The 12535-nt window shown below is 36.2% G+C and overlaps 1 long non-coding RNA gene across 1 annotated transcript in view; it reads left to right on the top strand.

Moving 5' to 3' along the window:
* Nucleotides 1–10778, top strand: part of LOC140613941 (uncharacterized) — a 52822-nt gene extending 42044 nt beyond the window's left edge. The window contains exon 4 of the long non-coding RNA XR_012014872.1: nucleotides 10704–10778. This is a non-coding gene — a long non-coding RNA (uncharacterized lncRNA). The remainder of the gene's footprint in view (nucleotides 1–10703) is intronic.
* Nucleotides 10779–12535: the final 1757 nt, after the last annotated feature.

Below are 12535 nucleotides of genomic sequence, written 5' to 3'. Positions count from 1 at the left end.
ATCTGTCCTGCTTTGTGATCATCCACTGCGCAACTTGTCCAACGTCCTAATGCTTCCTGGGGAAATGCAGTCTCCTAGGGAGAAACAGAATCCCTCTGCCACCCTGCGCTAGCCCAGGCAAAGTGAGACCTGCTGATGCCCTTAGTGAAACCAAAGGGGCCTGTCACGTGGGCAGGGGGCTGAGATGCTGGGAGGAGAGCTGCAGGAGGGAGTTGGGCTCAGCAGCCCTGAGTCCTGTCTTCCCCTGGGCGGCTTCTCCTGGGACACTCCTGGCCAGTTCAGGCTGCATCACCACAGCGGCCTCAGGCAGCTCCACTCCTCTTCTGATCCTAGAGACTTGCAGCTCTTCGCTTATTTCCCTGTGGGCAGCAGCTGGCACAGGCAGGAATATTTAACCGAGACTCCACTACAAGTGCTAGAGAAATAAACATGTGATAACTGACAGCTCAGTCCACTAGTCCGTCTAGGGCCACTCTGGGAGGCCCCCTGGACCACCTCCTTGAGCCAGAGGCCAGCTCCACCTACCGCTCTGGCCAGCATGTCTCAATCCCTGGATTCCAGGCTCCTCTGGCTTCCTTCCAAGATAGAACATCTTACCAGATGACCACCTTCTTCCATGAGTGATGCAGTGATGCCCTTCACTACCTTTCTCAGGTTTCCTGGCCCTCATCCTCATTGTCAAAATCCAGCACAAGTTTCCCAGCCTCTCCTGTGTATGCTAAGGAACATGATGGGAGTGGGGGGGGGGGGGTGGTAAGCTCAGCATGTTTTCTTCTAGAAGTAACCAGCAACCACTAGAGGTAAGTAGAAGTGGTAAGATTTGGGTTATTTTCAAATCTCTTTTCCCTTCCCTCCTTGCTGGCCAGAATTTCTCCCTCCAACCTCCTTTGGTGTGTGCTGGCTGGAGGATTGAATGTCCTATTAAAAGCAATTCATTTTCGCAGGAGATGTAACATACTTAATCATTAGCAATGTTTTAATGACCTACCCTCTTCTGTCATTGTCTCTTTTCGTGCCTCCCTATCATGATGTGAGATCCTTGCGGGGAAGTTCTGGGGGGGTCTGGTATTTTCCTTTTTTCTCCCTTCCTTCCTCCCTCCCTTCCTTCCTTCCTTCTCTCCCTCCCTCCCTCCCTCCCTCCCTCCCTCCCTTCTCTCCCTCCCTCCCTCCCTTCTCTCCCTTCCTTCTCTTCCTTCCTTCCTTCCTTCCTTCCTTCCTTCCTTCCTTCCTTCCTTCCTTCCTTCCTTCCTTCCCTCCCTCCCTCCCTCCCTCCCTCCCTCCCTCCTTCCTTTTAGTGTCCATTGCCTAAAATAAAAGTGTTGTCTGCAAGAGCTCTCTGCAAACATTGCGTGAAAAGTCATGAACAGCAGGGGATGTTTTGTGATTGTGTTGCTGGAACCTGTGGCCTGAGATGCAGAGAAGTTTAGGCCACAAAATGTTTAACAATTAACTTTTAATAACGTATATTGTAGACACTGTAGCATCTAACTAATAAACATTTCTTGAGTGCCAACTGTGTGTCTGGTCTGCACTAGATGTTTTGGACAAACATAAAAATACCTGGTTCCTGCCCTCCAGGGTCTTACAGCTCCATAGGAAGCCCCTCCTGGCTTTTGTCATAATCATTCCTGTGCTTTGCTTTATAGATTTACCATATATGAATCCACCCATAAGAAATACAATTTCTTTTTGCCTAGGTTTGAGATTTTATATGAATGGAATAATATCCTAACTAGCCAGTCTTTTGTGTCTGGCTTCTCTTGCTCAACATTATGTTTTTGGGTTGTATGCATGGTGTATTCATGGCTTTGTTTTTGAGTGTATAGGAGTAGTATGTTCATTTTGGTTGTTTTGTTGTATTCCATTGAGTGAAGATGTCACAATTTACTTATCCCTTCTACTGTGGATTAACATTTGGGCTGTTTACAGTTGGGAGCTATCCCAAACAGTGTGGCAATAAGCACTCTTATACATGTCTTCTGGTCCATGTGTGCACTTTCTCCAAGGTAAACATCTACAGTAGTACTTATTGGTCACTGGATGTATATCTTAAATTTGGCTATGTAAAACAGTTTGTCAAAGAATTGCAGGAACTTACACCCCCATTAATAATATAATTCCCATTGTTCCAGGTTGTCATTAATGTTTGATAAGAGTAGGCTTTTTAATTTTGTACAATCTGGTGGCTATAATTCTCATTGTAAATTAGGAAGCACCTACATACATTTGGGATACTAGACCCTAGTTCAATTAGATGTAGCACAAATATCTTCTCCCAGTTGTGGCTCCTATTTTCACTCTTTTTATTATACTAGATGAATACACATTTTTAATTTAATGTAATCACATTTATTAATTTTTTATTTTATGGTTAGTATTTCATATGTATCTATGTATGTGTGTGTGTATATATATATATTAAATATATATTAAACTACTCTACCACTAGGTCATGAAGATATTCTCCTATATTATCTTCTAAAAACTTTATAGTTTCACCTTTCATATAGGTTTTTTTATGCACTAGGAATTGGTATAAGGTAGGCACAGAATTTCATTGGTTTTTCCTTATGCATATCTAATTGTCCCAGCACAATTCATTGAAAAGATACTATGTCTTCATTATATCCAAAATCTCTTTATCCATATATGCATGTATGTTTCCTTATACTCTATTCTAGTTCACTGGGCTGTTTGTCTTTGAGCAAATAGCTTTTTATCTAAATTACTATAACATTATAATAATTCTTGATACAAGGTAAGACAAAATTTACCACCTTGTTCTGCAAGAGTGTCTTGGTTTTTATTGGCACTTTATACTTATGAATGTATTTTAGATCAGGTTACAAAGTCCCACCAAATAAACAGATAAATACGACTTTTTGGATTCTTATTGGGATTGCATTGAATTGACATAACACTTTTTTTAGAGAGAAATCACCTCTTTAAAATAAAAATACTTTCAGACTCATAACTTGGTTTCTCTAATTTATTTAAGTCTATTTAATGTCTCTTATGTTTTATAGTGTTCTCTGTGGAGGTCTCTTGTAATTATTCCTAGTTATTTTTTGATAGTTTTCTTAATATTTTTAATTATTGTGGCTGGTATACAGAAAGGCAAATGATTTTTGCATATTTTTGTGTCCAATAATCTTGCTAAAGGCTCTTATTGACTTTAATGATTTTTCTATAGATTTTTTTTACTTCCACATTCAGTCATATAATCTGCAAACAATAATTGTTCATTTCCTCTTTCCCCCAATCTTTATGCCTTCTTCTTCTTTCTTTATTTTTTAAAATCATGCTCACTGGGGCACCTGGGTGGCTCAGTGGTAGACCATCTGCCTTTGGCTAATGTGTCTCTCATGAATAAATTAATAAAATAATAAATAAATAATAAATAAATTAATAAAATCTTTTAAAAAACTCTTAAAAAATAAATAAAATCATGCTCTAAGTCCTCCAGTGCAAAACTGAACAAAAGAATAACATCTTTACCTTATTATCAGTTAAAAAAGGGTAAGCTTTCAGCTCCACAATTACATATGACATTTAGCACACAAGATTAATACATGTACTAATATATATCATGTATAGTATATATTACATAGATATGTATACAAATTACATATATTCATTTGATAAGAATGTGGAAGTTTCTGCCATAGTTTTTTTTTTTTTTAAGATTTTATTTTTTATTCATGAGAGAGAGAGAGGCAGAGACACAGGCAGAGGGAGAAGCAGGCTCCATGCAGGGAGCCCGATGCGGGACTTGATCCCGGGTCTCCAGGATCAGGCCCTGGGCCGAAGGTGGCGCTAAACCACCCAGCCACCTGGGCTGCCCTCTGCCATAGTTTTTATACTCATGGTTTTACGAGACTTTTAAAAAATCATGAATATATATTGAATTTTAAAAACACCTTTCTGCATATTTTAATTTAGCATCCCAGTTATTTCTTTAAATATGTTAACGTGGTGAATTATATTACTCTATTTTCTAAAATTAAATGAACCTTGAATTTCTGAAATAAGCACCAATTTTTAATACTCCATTAGGTCAGCTTGATAATTTTGTTTTCAGAAGGAGGGGAACATTTGCGTCTGAGATCATGAGTGGGGTTATCTTGTAATTTTCTCTATTCTAGACTCTCCTTGTCAGATTTGGTCATCGAGATTATGTACACTCACAGAACGAATTTGGAGTCATTCTTGCTTTTTTTTTATAATTTAGAAAATTTTATGTAAGATTGGAATTATCAATTCCTTAAAAGTTTATGAAAATATTAGCCTAGTGTTTTTTATGAGAGAAGATTTAAATTACTGGATCACTTCCTGTATTGTTTGAGTTAATATTCCTAATTGTGTTTTTATTATAGTTCTTTTGTATATAATGTTTATATTGTTAACTTGTATTAAAATTATTTTGAGATTATTCAAACCAACTGGAAGTTTCAAGAATATCTCAATGAACATACATATACCCTCAACCTTGATCTGCTGATTTTTAACATTTTGCCACATCTGTATCCTGCTTCCTTGAACTCTCACTCCCTCTCCTCTTCTCTGTCCCACTCACTCACACAGACAATGCATAACTAGAGATACACATACATCTTTTTTCTGGGTCACTTAAGAGTTAGCTGTAGATATAAAAATGTCACCTGTAAATATTTCACTATGTAGTGTTTTCCTAGTACTACTCACGGGTAATTTGGCACTTTGGCACTGATATTATTATTTTATCTAACATTCAATAACATTCATATTTCCCCTAATGTTCTAGTAGTATCATTTATAGGTTTTAAATTTTTTTAAATTGATCTAGGCTCCAAGAAAATAATCCTATGTTGCATTCTCCATTTTTCTTTAGTTTCCTTCTTGCTAGACTTAGTCCCAAGCCTGTTTGAAATATCTTTCAGAACATTGACATTTTGAAGACAATTTTCAGCTTTTTAGGAATTTATTGCATCAGTTTTAAAATTTATCAGTATAAATTGTTTAGCATACCCTCTTATCTTTTTAATGTCTCTAGCACATTAATTTTGTCCTTCTTTTCATTCTTAACATTGCTTAATATTGCTTATGTTTTATCTCTTTTTCTGGATTGATTATTTAAGAGTTTTTCCTATTTCAATAATATTTTTCAAACACCAAATTCTATCTTTATTGTTCCTCTTTCCATCATTTTCTTTCTATTTAATGGTTTTCTGTTTTTATCTTTATTATTCCTTTTATTTTGCTTGGTTTGGAAGTTATTTTAGTGTCCTTTGCTTAGCTCATTAAATGTGAATATTTTTATTTTTTAATATAACCACTAAGGATATAACTTCCCTCTAAGTGCTGCTTTAGCTGTGCCCAAAATGTCTGCTATTCAATACTTCTGCTTGGTTTTTTAATTCTGCTATGTTTTCTTCTTTGATTTAGGATTGTTTTCAGTGTGTCTCCAAGCTTCCAAAGATAAAAAGTTTAAAGCTCTTTGTCTTCTTATATTTTGTTTGTTTGTTTGTTTATAACTTGTGTTGTAGACAGAGAACACAGTGCATAGGTCACACTTTTCATGGAATTGAGACTAGCGATATTAACTACTACAAATGGTTTCTGTGTATTTGAAAAGAACACATATTCTCCATTGGTTGGGTATGATGTGCTTTAATGCCCTTTTTATTCACCTCAATTATTTTCCTGTATGTCTTCTATCCCTTTACTCTTTTTTTTTTTTTTTTTACCTTATTAATGTCTAAAAGAAGTTACTGAAAGAGGTCTGGCAAAGTTCCCTACTCTGAACAGTACAATTTCTGTTTCTCCCTTAGTTCTTTCAACATTTTACCATATGGATTTTGAGGCTCTGTTATTAAGAAACTAGAAGTTTAGAGCTGTTTTATCTTCTTTGTGAATTGAATATTTGATATTGAAGTAGTGAACCTTCTTACCTTAAAGCCTGCTTTGGCAGATGTTAATAGAACTACTTGTGTTCTTTGGGTTAGTATTTGCTTCATCTCTCTTTATACATCCTTTGAATTTCATCTTACTAAGTCCCTCTGTTTCAGACAATATGTTTAATTACATCTCTTGAAGTTGACATATATAGTAAGATTTATTTTCTAATCAGGCAATCCATGTCTCTTAACTGAAGAGTTATTAACTGAAGAGTTTACATTTTTAAAAAGTCGTGCTTATGTCTGAGTGCTAATTATGTGCTATTTGTTCCACTGTTTCTGTTTCTGTTCCGCCTTACTCTTCTTTTGTCTTCTTTGAATTGATCGAGTTGCTGTTGCTAGTATTGTTTTTCTTCTAATTTTATTTTTCAGGATACTTGCTTGGCAGTTACATCTTCTGTGTTTACTCTTTCAGTGCTCACACTGCTATTTCATCACACACACTTAATGAATTATGACAATTTCTAGTGATCTTTCTACGTGCCCTGTTTCTACACAGCTGGCCTGGAACTGCTGACCCTACCTGCTTGGAGAAGTAAACTACCTTTCCATAGAGAGTAGCCTTTCTGGTGGCTCTTTCCAGCAGCAGCCAGCAGCTTCCTCTAGCACCTCTCAAATTCTGAGGCTTGATGCCCACCTGATTGCAGCCTCTAGTGGCACCCCAGAGGGCAGATTCTAACAGGTCCTACTGGCACTGCACCTCAGTGAATTCTCTGCTGTCCAGTGAGCCAAGCTTTGCCTTTTCCAGAGACGTTTGGATCTCAGTTCTGGGGGAAGTGTGGAGGACTCTTCCTTGGGTACTCTAACCCACCCAAAACATAGTGGTTGTTCCTTATATCTACCATTCTTGTCTTATTTATAAATCCCTTTCATTCTCACTAGCTAATTCCATATTACTTCAGTCGCTATTAATAATTCTTTATATTAAATTTTCTGTGTTCAAATCACTGTGATCTTTCTAATGTCCTGACAGGACTCTGACTAATATATTCTCTATAATATGTATGCTATTATGGTTCAATATTTAAATTCTATCCCGTTTCCTTCAAATTTGGCATTGCTCTTGTTATTTTATACTGTAACCCTTGTTATGCTTGCACAGGTATGTACTAATACCCTTGCTCCCCATCTGCATTAGTTTCCCATTGCCACTACAAACTTAGTCGCTTAAACAGCCCAAATTTATTATCTTGCAGTTCTCTGGTCTAGTTCTGTGTGTCTCACTGGGGTCCAGATCAAGGTGTTGGCAGAGCTGCATTCCTTTCTGGAAGTTCTAAGCAGGATCCATTTCTTCATGCTTTTTCCAGCTTCTACAAGGTGCCCACGTTCCTTGGCTCTGGACTCTCTTCCTCCATCTTCACAGTCAGTATGTTGGGCCAAGTCTCTCTCAAGCTGCCATCTCTCCAACTTCCTCTTCTGCCTCCCTGTTCCACATTTAAGGACCACTGTGATTAAACTGGGTCCACTTCAATAATCCAGGACATCCTCCTTATTTTAAGGTCAGCTGAATGGCAAACTGAATTCTATCTGCTACTGTAATTTTCCTTTGCCACGTTAGGTAATATATTCACAGATCCCAAGGATTGGGATGTGACTTCTTTAGGTCATTATTCTACCTATCATACCACACCATTTCTTCTTGCAACTGTAAATTTCCATCTGGGATTATTTCCCTATTCCTTTATAATTTCTGTTAACAGGAGTGATTTTGGTGATCAGACTTTTTTCCCTTTTTTGGGTCTGAAAAGGACTTTATTTTATTTTCTTTCTTGAAAGACATTTTTGCTGGGCATAGAACTAGAGCTTGACATTTCTTTTCTTCAGCATTTTGTGCTCTGGCTCTTGCTGTTGCTATAGAAAAGTCATCATCAAACCGCTCCTTGTCTGGTTGCTTTTGAGATCTCTTTTTCCACAACGTTCTCAGATTTCCCTTTGATGTATTTTGATGTGGATTTCTAGAAATATTTACCCATTTTTGCATTTATTAGAATTTCTGTACTGGAGACTTGACAACTCTCAACAATTCTGAAATATTTTCAGAAATTGTATTTACAATATCTTTTCCTTTTTCTCTCTTTTGTCTTCTAGAATTCCAATTATATTGGATTCTCCCTCTTTCTTCCCTGTATGTTGACATTCCTTTTATATTTTTTAATCTCATCATCTCTCTGGCTGGAATTTTGAGTAATTATTGGAATCCATTTTGCAGTTTGCAATTTCTCTCTGCAGCTACCTATATTTGTGGATTAATTTGTCCATTAATTTGCCCACTTTTTAAAGATGTATTCTATTCCTTCCATTTGGTTGGTATTTCCAAGCTTCTCTTTTATTTCTTTTTTTTCTTTAAAAAGTTTTTATTTATTTATTCATGAGAGAGAGGGAGATATATACATATATATACACACACATATATGTTTTTTAAATATATAACCAACAAATATGGCTAGACATTATGGGTAGAATTGTGTTCCTGCCCAAGAAGTCCTCCTAACTTCCAGTTCTCAGAATGCGACCTTACTTGGAAATAAAGTGCTTGCAGATATAATTAGTTCAGTTATGATGAGGTTGTACTGGAGTAGAGTAGGCTCCTAATCCAATTGGACATGAAGATGGCCATGTGAAGATGTGGAGACACAGGGAGAAGTCCATGCAAAGACAGTGGTGACATTCGAGTTTGCTGCCACAAGGCAAGGAAAACTCTAGCCTACTGGAAACCTGGAGGTGCAAGAGAGGATCTTCCCCTAGAAGCTTCAGAGAGAGAGAGAGAGAGCATGGCCCTACTGACCTCTCAGTTTCTGACTTCTAAGCTCCAGAATTGTGAGAGAATAAATTTCTGTTGTTTGAAGCTCTCCAGTTCATGGCACTTTCCTATGGCAGCCCCAGGAAACTACACTAGATTGTGGAAAATATGCATATATTGTTTTCATGGCTTCTACTTAATGCTTTCTAAAGTAGTTATACCAATTATATTCCCACTTTCAGTATGAATATTCCCATTGCTTTTCATTTTCACCAGTACATGGTACTATTACACTTTTAAAACGTTTTTAGTTTTGATGTATGTGAAGTGGCACCTCTTTTGGTCTCTTCGAGTTGCTATAATAAAATATCACAAATGGGGCACTTTACAAACAATGGAAGTTTATTTCCCACAGTTCTGGAGCTGGCAGTCTGAGATCAGACCTTCGAGTGAAGGTCTTCTGGGCTGCTGTCTCTTCCTATTTTCACTGGCATAAGGGGCTCCAGAGCTCAGTGGAGAGGGGGGGCCTCTTTTATAAGGGTACTAATCCCAGCCCTCATGACCCAGTAATCCACCCAAAGGCCTCTCCTCCAAATACCATCACCTTAGGGGTTAGATTTCAACACATGAATACTGGAGAGATACAAACATTCAGACCAGAGCAGTATCTTTTTATTGTTTTAAATTTCTATTTCCCGGATGACTTGTAAGATTGAGCATCTTTTTTGTGTGTTTACTTGCCTTTTGGATTTAGTTTTCTATGAGTTGCCAGTTTATAAATTTCCCCTGGTTTCTTAATTGCTTAGTTTATTCTTATTGATTTGTAGGAATTCTTCATATATTCTGGTACCAGTCCTTTGTTAGTTATGGGCTTGCAAATATCAATTTTCCCGGCACAGTTTCACATTTCACTTTATTTATGGTATCTTCTAATGAACAAAAGTTCCTAATTTTAATGTACTGAATATATCAATACTTTCTTCATGATTTGTGCTTTTGGTTTTGCATTTAAGAGATTTTTCCTTACTTGTAAGCCATAAAAAATATTTTTTTAGCCATAAAAATATTATTAAATTTCTTCTAAAATTTGTAATTTTGCATTTTTCAGACTTTGGTGCATCTGGAGTTCTTTTATTACCATTTATAGAGTGTCCATCCTTTCCTTCATTGACTTCTAAGCACATATTTAGTTTTTATACATGTATTCATCTATTTCTGGGCTCTCTACTCCATCCTATTTCTTTGTCTGTCGTTTCAGCAGTATCACGCAATCCTAGGTACTATCATTGTGCATTGTCTAGCATTTGTGTTGCATGCGCCACTGAAAAGTCTTCAGACTTGTTTCTTTTCCAAGCTAAGTATTAAATACTATTATTTCAAAATACCACATTAGCACCATTCTGTGTTATTATGTAGTATTTTCACTATTGTTTATTCCTAAATGTTTTTTAATTTAAACTTTTATTTTCTCTTTGAGCTATTAACCATTTAGAAGTTTCCCCCTCAATTTCCAAATATGTGAGCATTTTAAAACTTTTTTTTTGTTACTGTGTTTTAACATCATGGTGATAAAAAATGTTGACTACATGATGTAGATACCTTACTATTTGTTGACACTTGCTTTGCAAATACATAATTTGTGTTTGAAAGTCAAATTATGTACTCTAATTGTTCATTGTTGGGTTTCAATTGGCCCGTTAGAGCAGAATTGCTCGATGTATCATTCGAATGTTCTCTATTCTTACTAAATTTTGCAGGCTTGACCTACAAATTATAAAATGAAGCATCTTTCATTGTGATTGTGAATTTATGAATCTTCTTGTAATTCTGTAAATTTTTGCTTTATATATTTTGAGGTTATGTTATTAAGTATGCAGAGGATTAGAATTATTAAATCTTCCTGCCAAATTTAACATTTTATCTCTATGCAATGACCCTCATTGCTTTAGCAAAGCTTTTTTAAACACACATATAAATATAAATACACACACTGTCATTTTCAACTTTTCTGTGTACTTATATTTTAGGTGTTTTGCTTGTAAATGACTCACGGCAACATTTGAAAAATATCTAATTTTGAAGCTCTATTGTTAATAGGTAAGTTAAAAAAATAATAGGTAAGTTCATTCTTTTCCTATTTAGTAATGATATATTTTGGGTTTGCTATATCAATTTATTTTGTTCTAATAAATATGCCTTTCCTATACACATTTTTAATTTTTTTACCGTCACTTATAGAATTGAGTTTTCTTCCATCCCCTCCTTTTCTTGAATAATTTGAAGTTATTTGTTCTTTTTTTTTTTTAAGATTTTATTTATTTATTCATGAGAGATAGAGACATAGGCAGAGGGAAAACCAGGCTCCCTGCAGGGAGCCTGCTGTGGAACTCGATCCCAGGACTCTGGGATCACAACCTGAGCCAAAGGCAGATGCTCAACCACTGAGTCACCCTGGCATCCCAAAAGTTATTTGTTCTATATCTAATCTTTAACTAACTGCTTTACACTTAAAATTTGAACAAGAACTCTTGGTGAGCACCCTAAATGCCATCTATATCTCCATTCTACTTCAGAACAATACATGGAGGCTAGAATTTTTTTAATCTGATCTCTCCACTCTAGTTTCCATGTTATTTTTGCCCAGTATTTTCTTGCAATTTTGTTTATACGCCATGCAAATTACCCATCATTTTAGCTAATGTTTTTATTTTCTGGTTTAAATCTTGTTTGGATCTTTCCACATGTTTTTTTTATTGTTCTCTATTCCTTCTTTTATCTTAGAATTTCCTTTCATGAGGGCCCACTAGTAAACTAGCACTTGATGTCTAAAAATGTCTGTATTTCATATTCACTCCCAAATTACAGTTCAGGTATTTAAAGAATTTATTAATTATGGGCATGTTTTAAGCACTTTGGAGATAGAAGCATGTGATCAGTTTCTATGGAGAGTTTTTTTTAATAATAAATTTATTTTTTATTGGTGTTCAATTTGCCAACATATAGAATAACACCCAGTGCTCAGCCCGTCAAGTGCCCCCCTCAGTGCCTGTCACCCATTCACCCCCACCCCCCGCCCTCCTCCCCTTCCACCACCCCTAGTTCGTTTCCCAGAGTTAGGAGTCTTTATGTTCTGTCTCCCTTTCTGATATTTCCTACCCATTTCTTCTCCCTTCCCTTCTATTCCCTTTCACTATTATTTATATTCCCCAAGTGAATGAGAACATATAATGTTTTGTCCTTCTCCGATTGACTCATTTCACTCAGCATAATACCCTCCAGTTCCATCCACATTGAAGCAAATGGTGGGTATTTGTCATTTCTAATGGCTGAGTAATATTCCATTGTATATGGAATCATTGTATATAAATGATTGATTTATACAAAAGATTGTATATAAATCACATCTTCTTTATCCATTCATCTTTCGATGGACACTGAGGCTCCTTCAATAGTTTGGCTATTGTGGACATTGCTGCTATAAACATTGGGGTGCAGGTGTCCCGGCATTTCATTGCATCTGTATCTTTGGGGTAAATCCCCAACAGTGCAATTGCTGGGTCGTATCTATGGAGAGTTTAAGAGAAGGTCTAATCTCCGTTTATAAAGTACACAGTTCCATATTCATATGTGCATTGTGTTGTATAAATCCTCAGAATCCTTAATCATTGTTTGTGTAGCTCCTCTCTGAAAACCCTTTGTCCCCTCTTCTTCTCTTCTCAGTAGTTGCAGCATTAAATCAACCTTTAGACCAATTTTAGGGAAATGTACTTAGTTTGGATTTTAGTAGTCTGATTTAAGAGTATTCACCCTCAAACTCTAAATCCAAAAAATAGCTTAAGATTTTTTTTTTTTTTTACAG

This window comes from Canis lupus, chromosome 22, assembly GCF_048164855.1.
Source record: "Canis lupus baileyi chromosome 22, mCanLup2.hap1, whole genome shotgun sequence".
Taxonomy (NCBI): Eukaryota; Metazoa; Chordata; class Mammalia; order Carnivora; family Canidae; genus Canis; species Canis lupus.
This window is presented reverse-complemented; position numbering and strand designations above follow the sequence as displayed.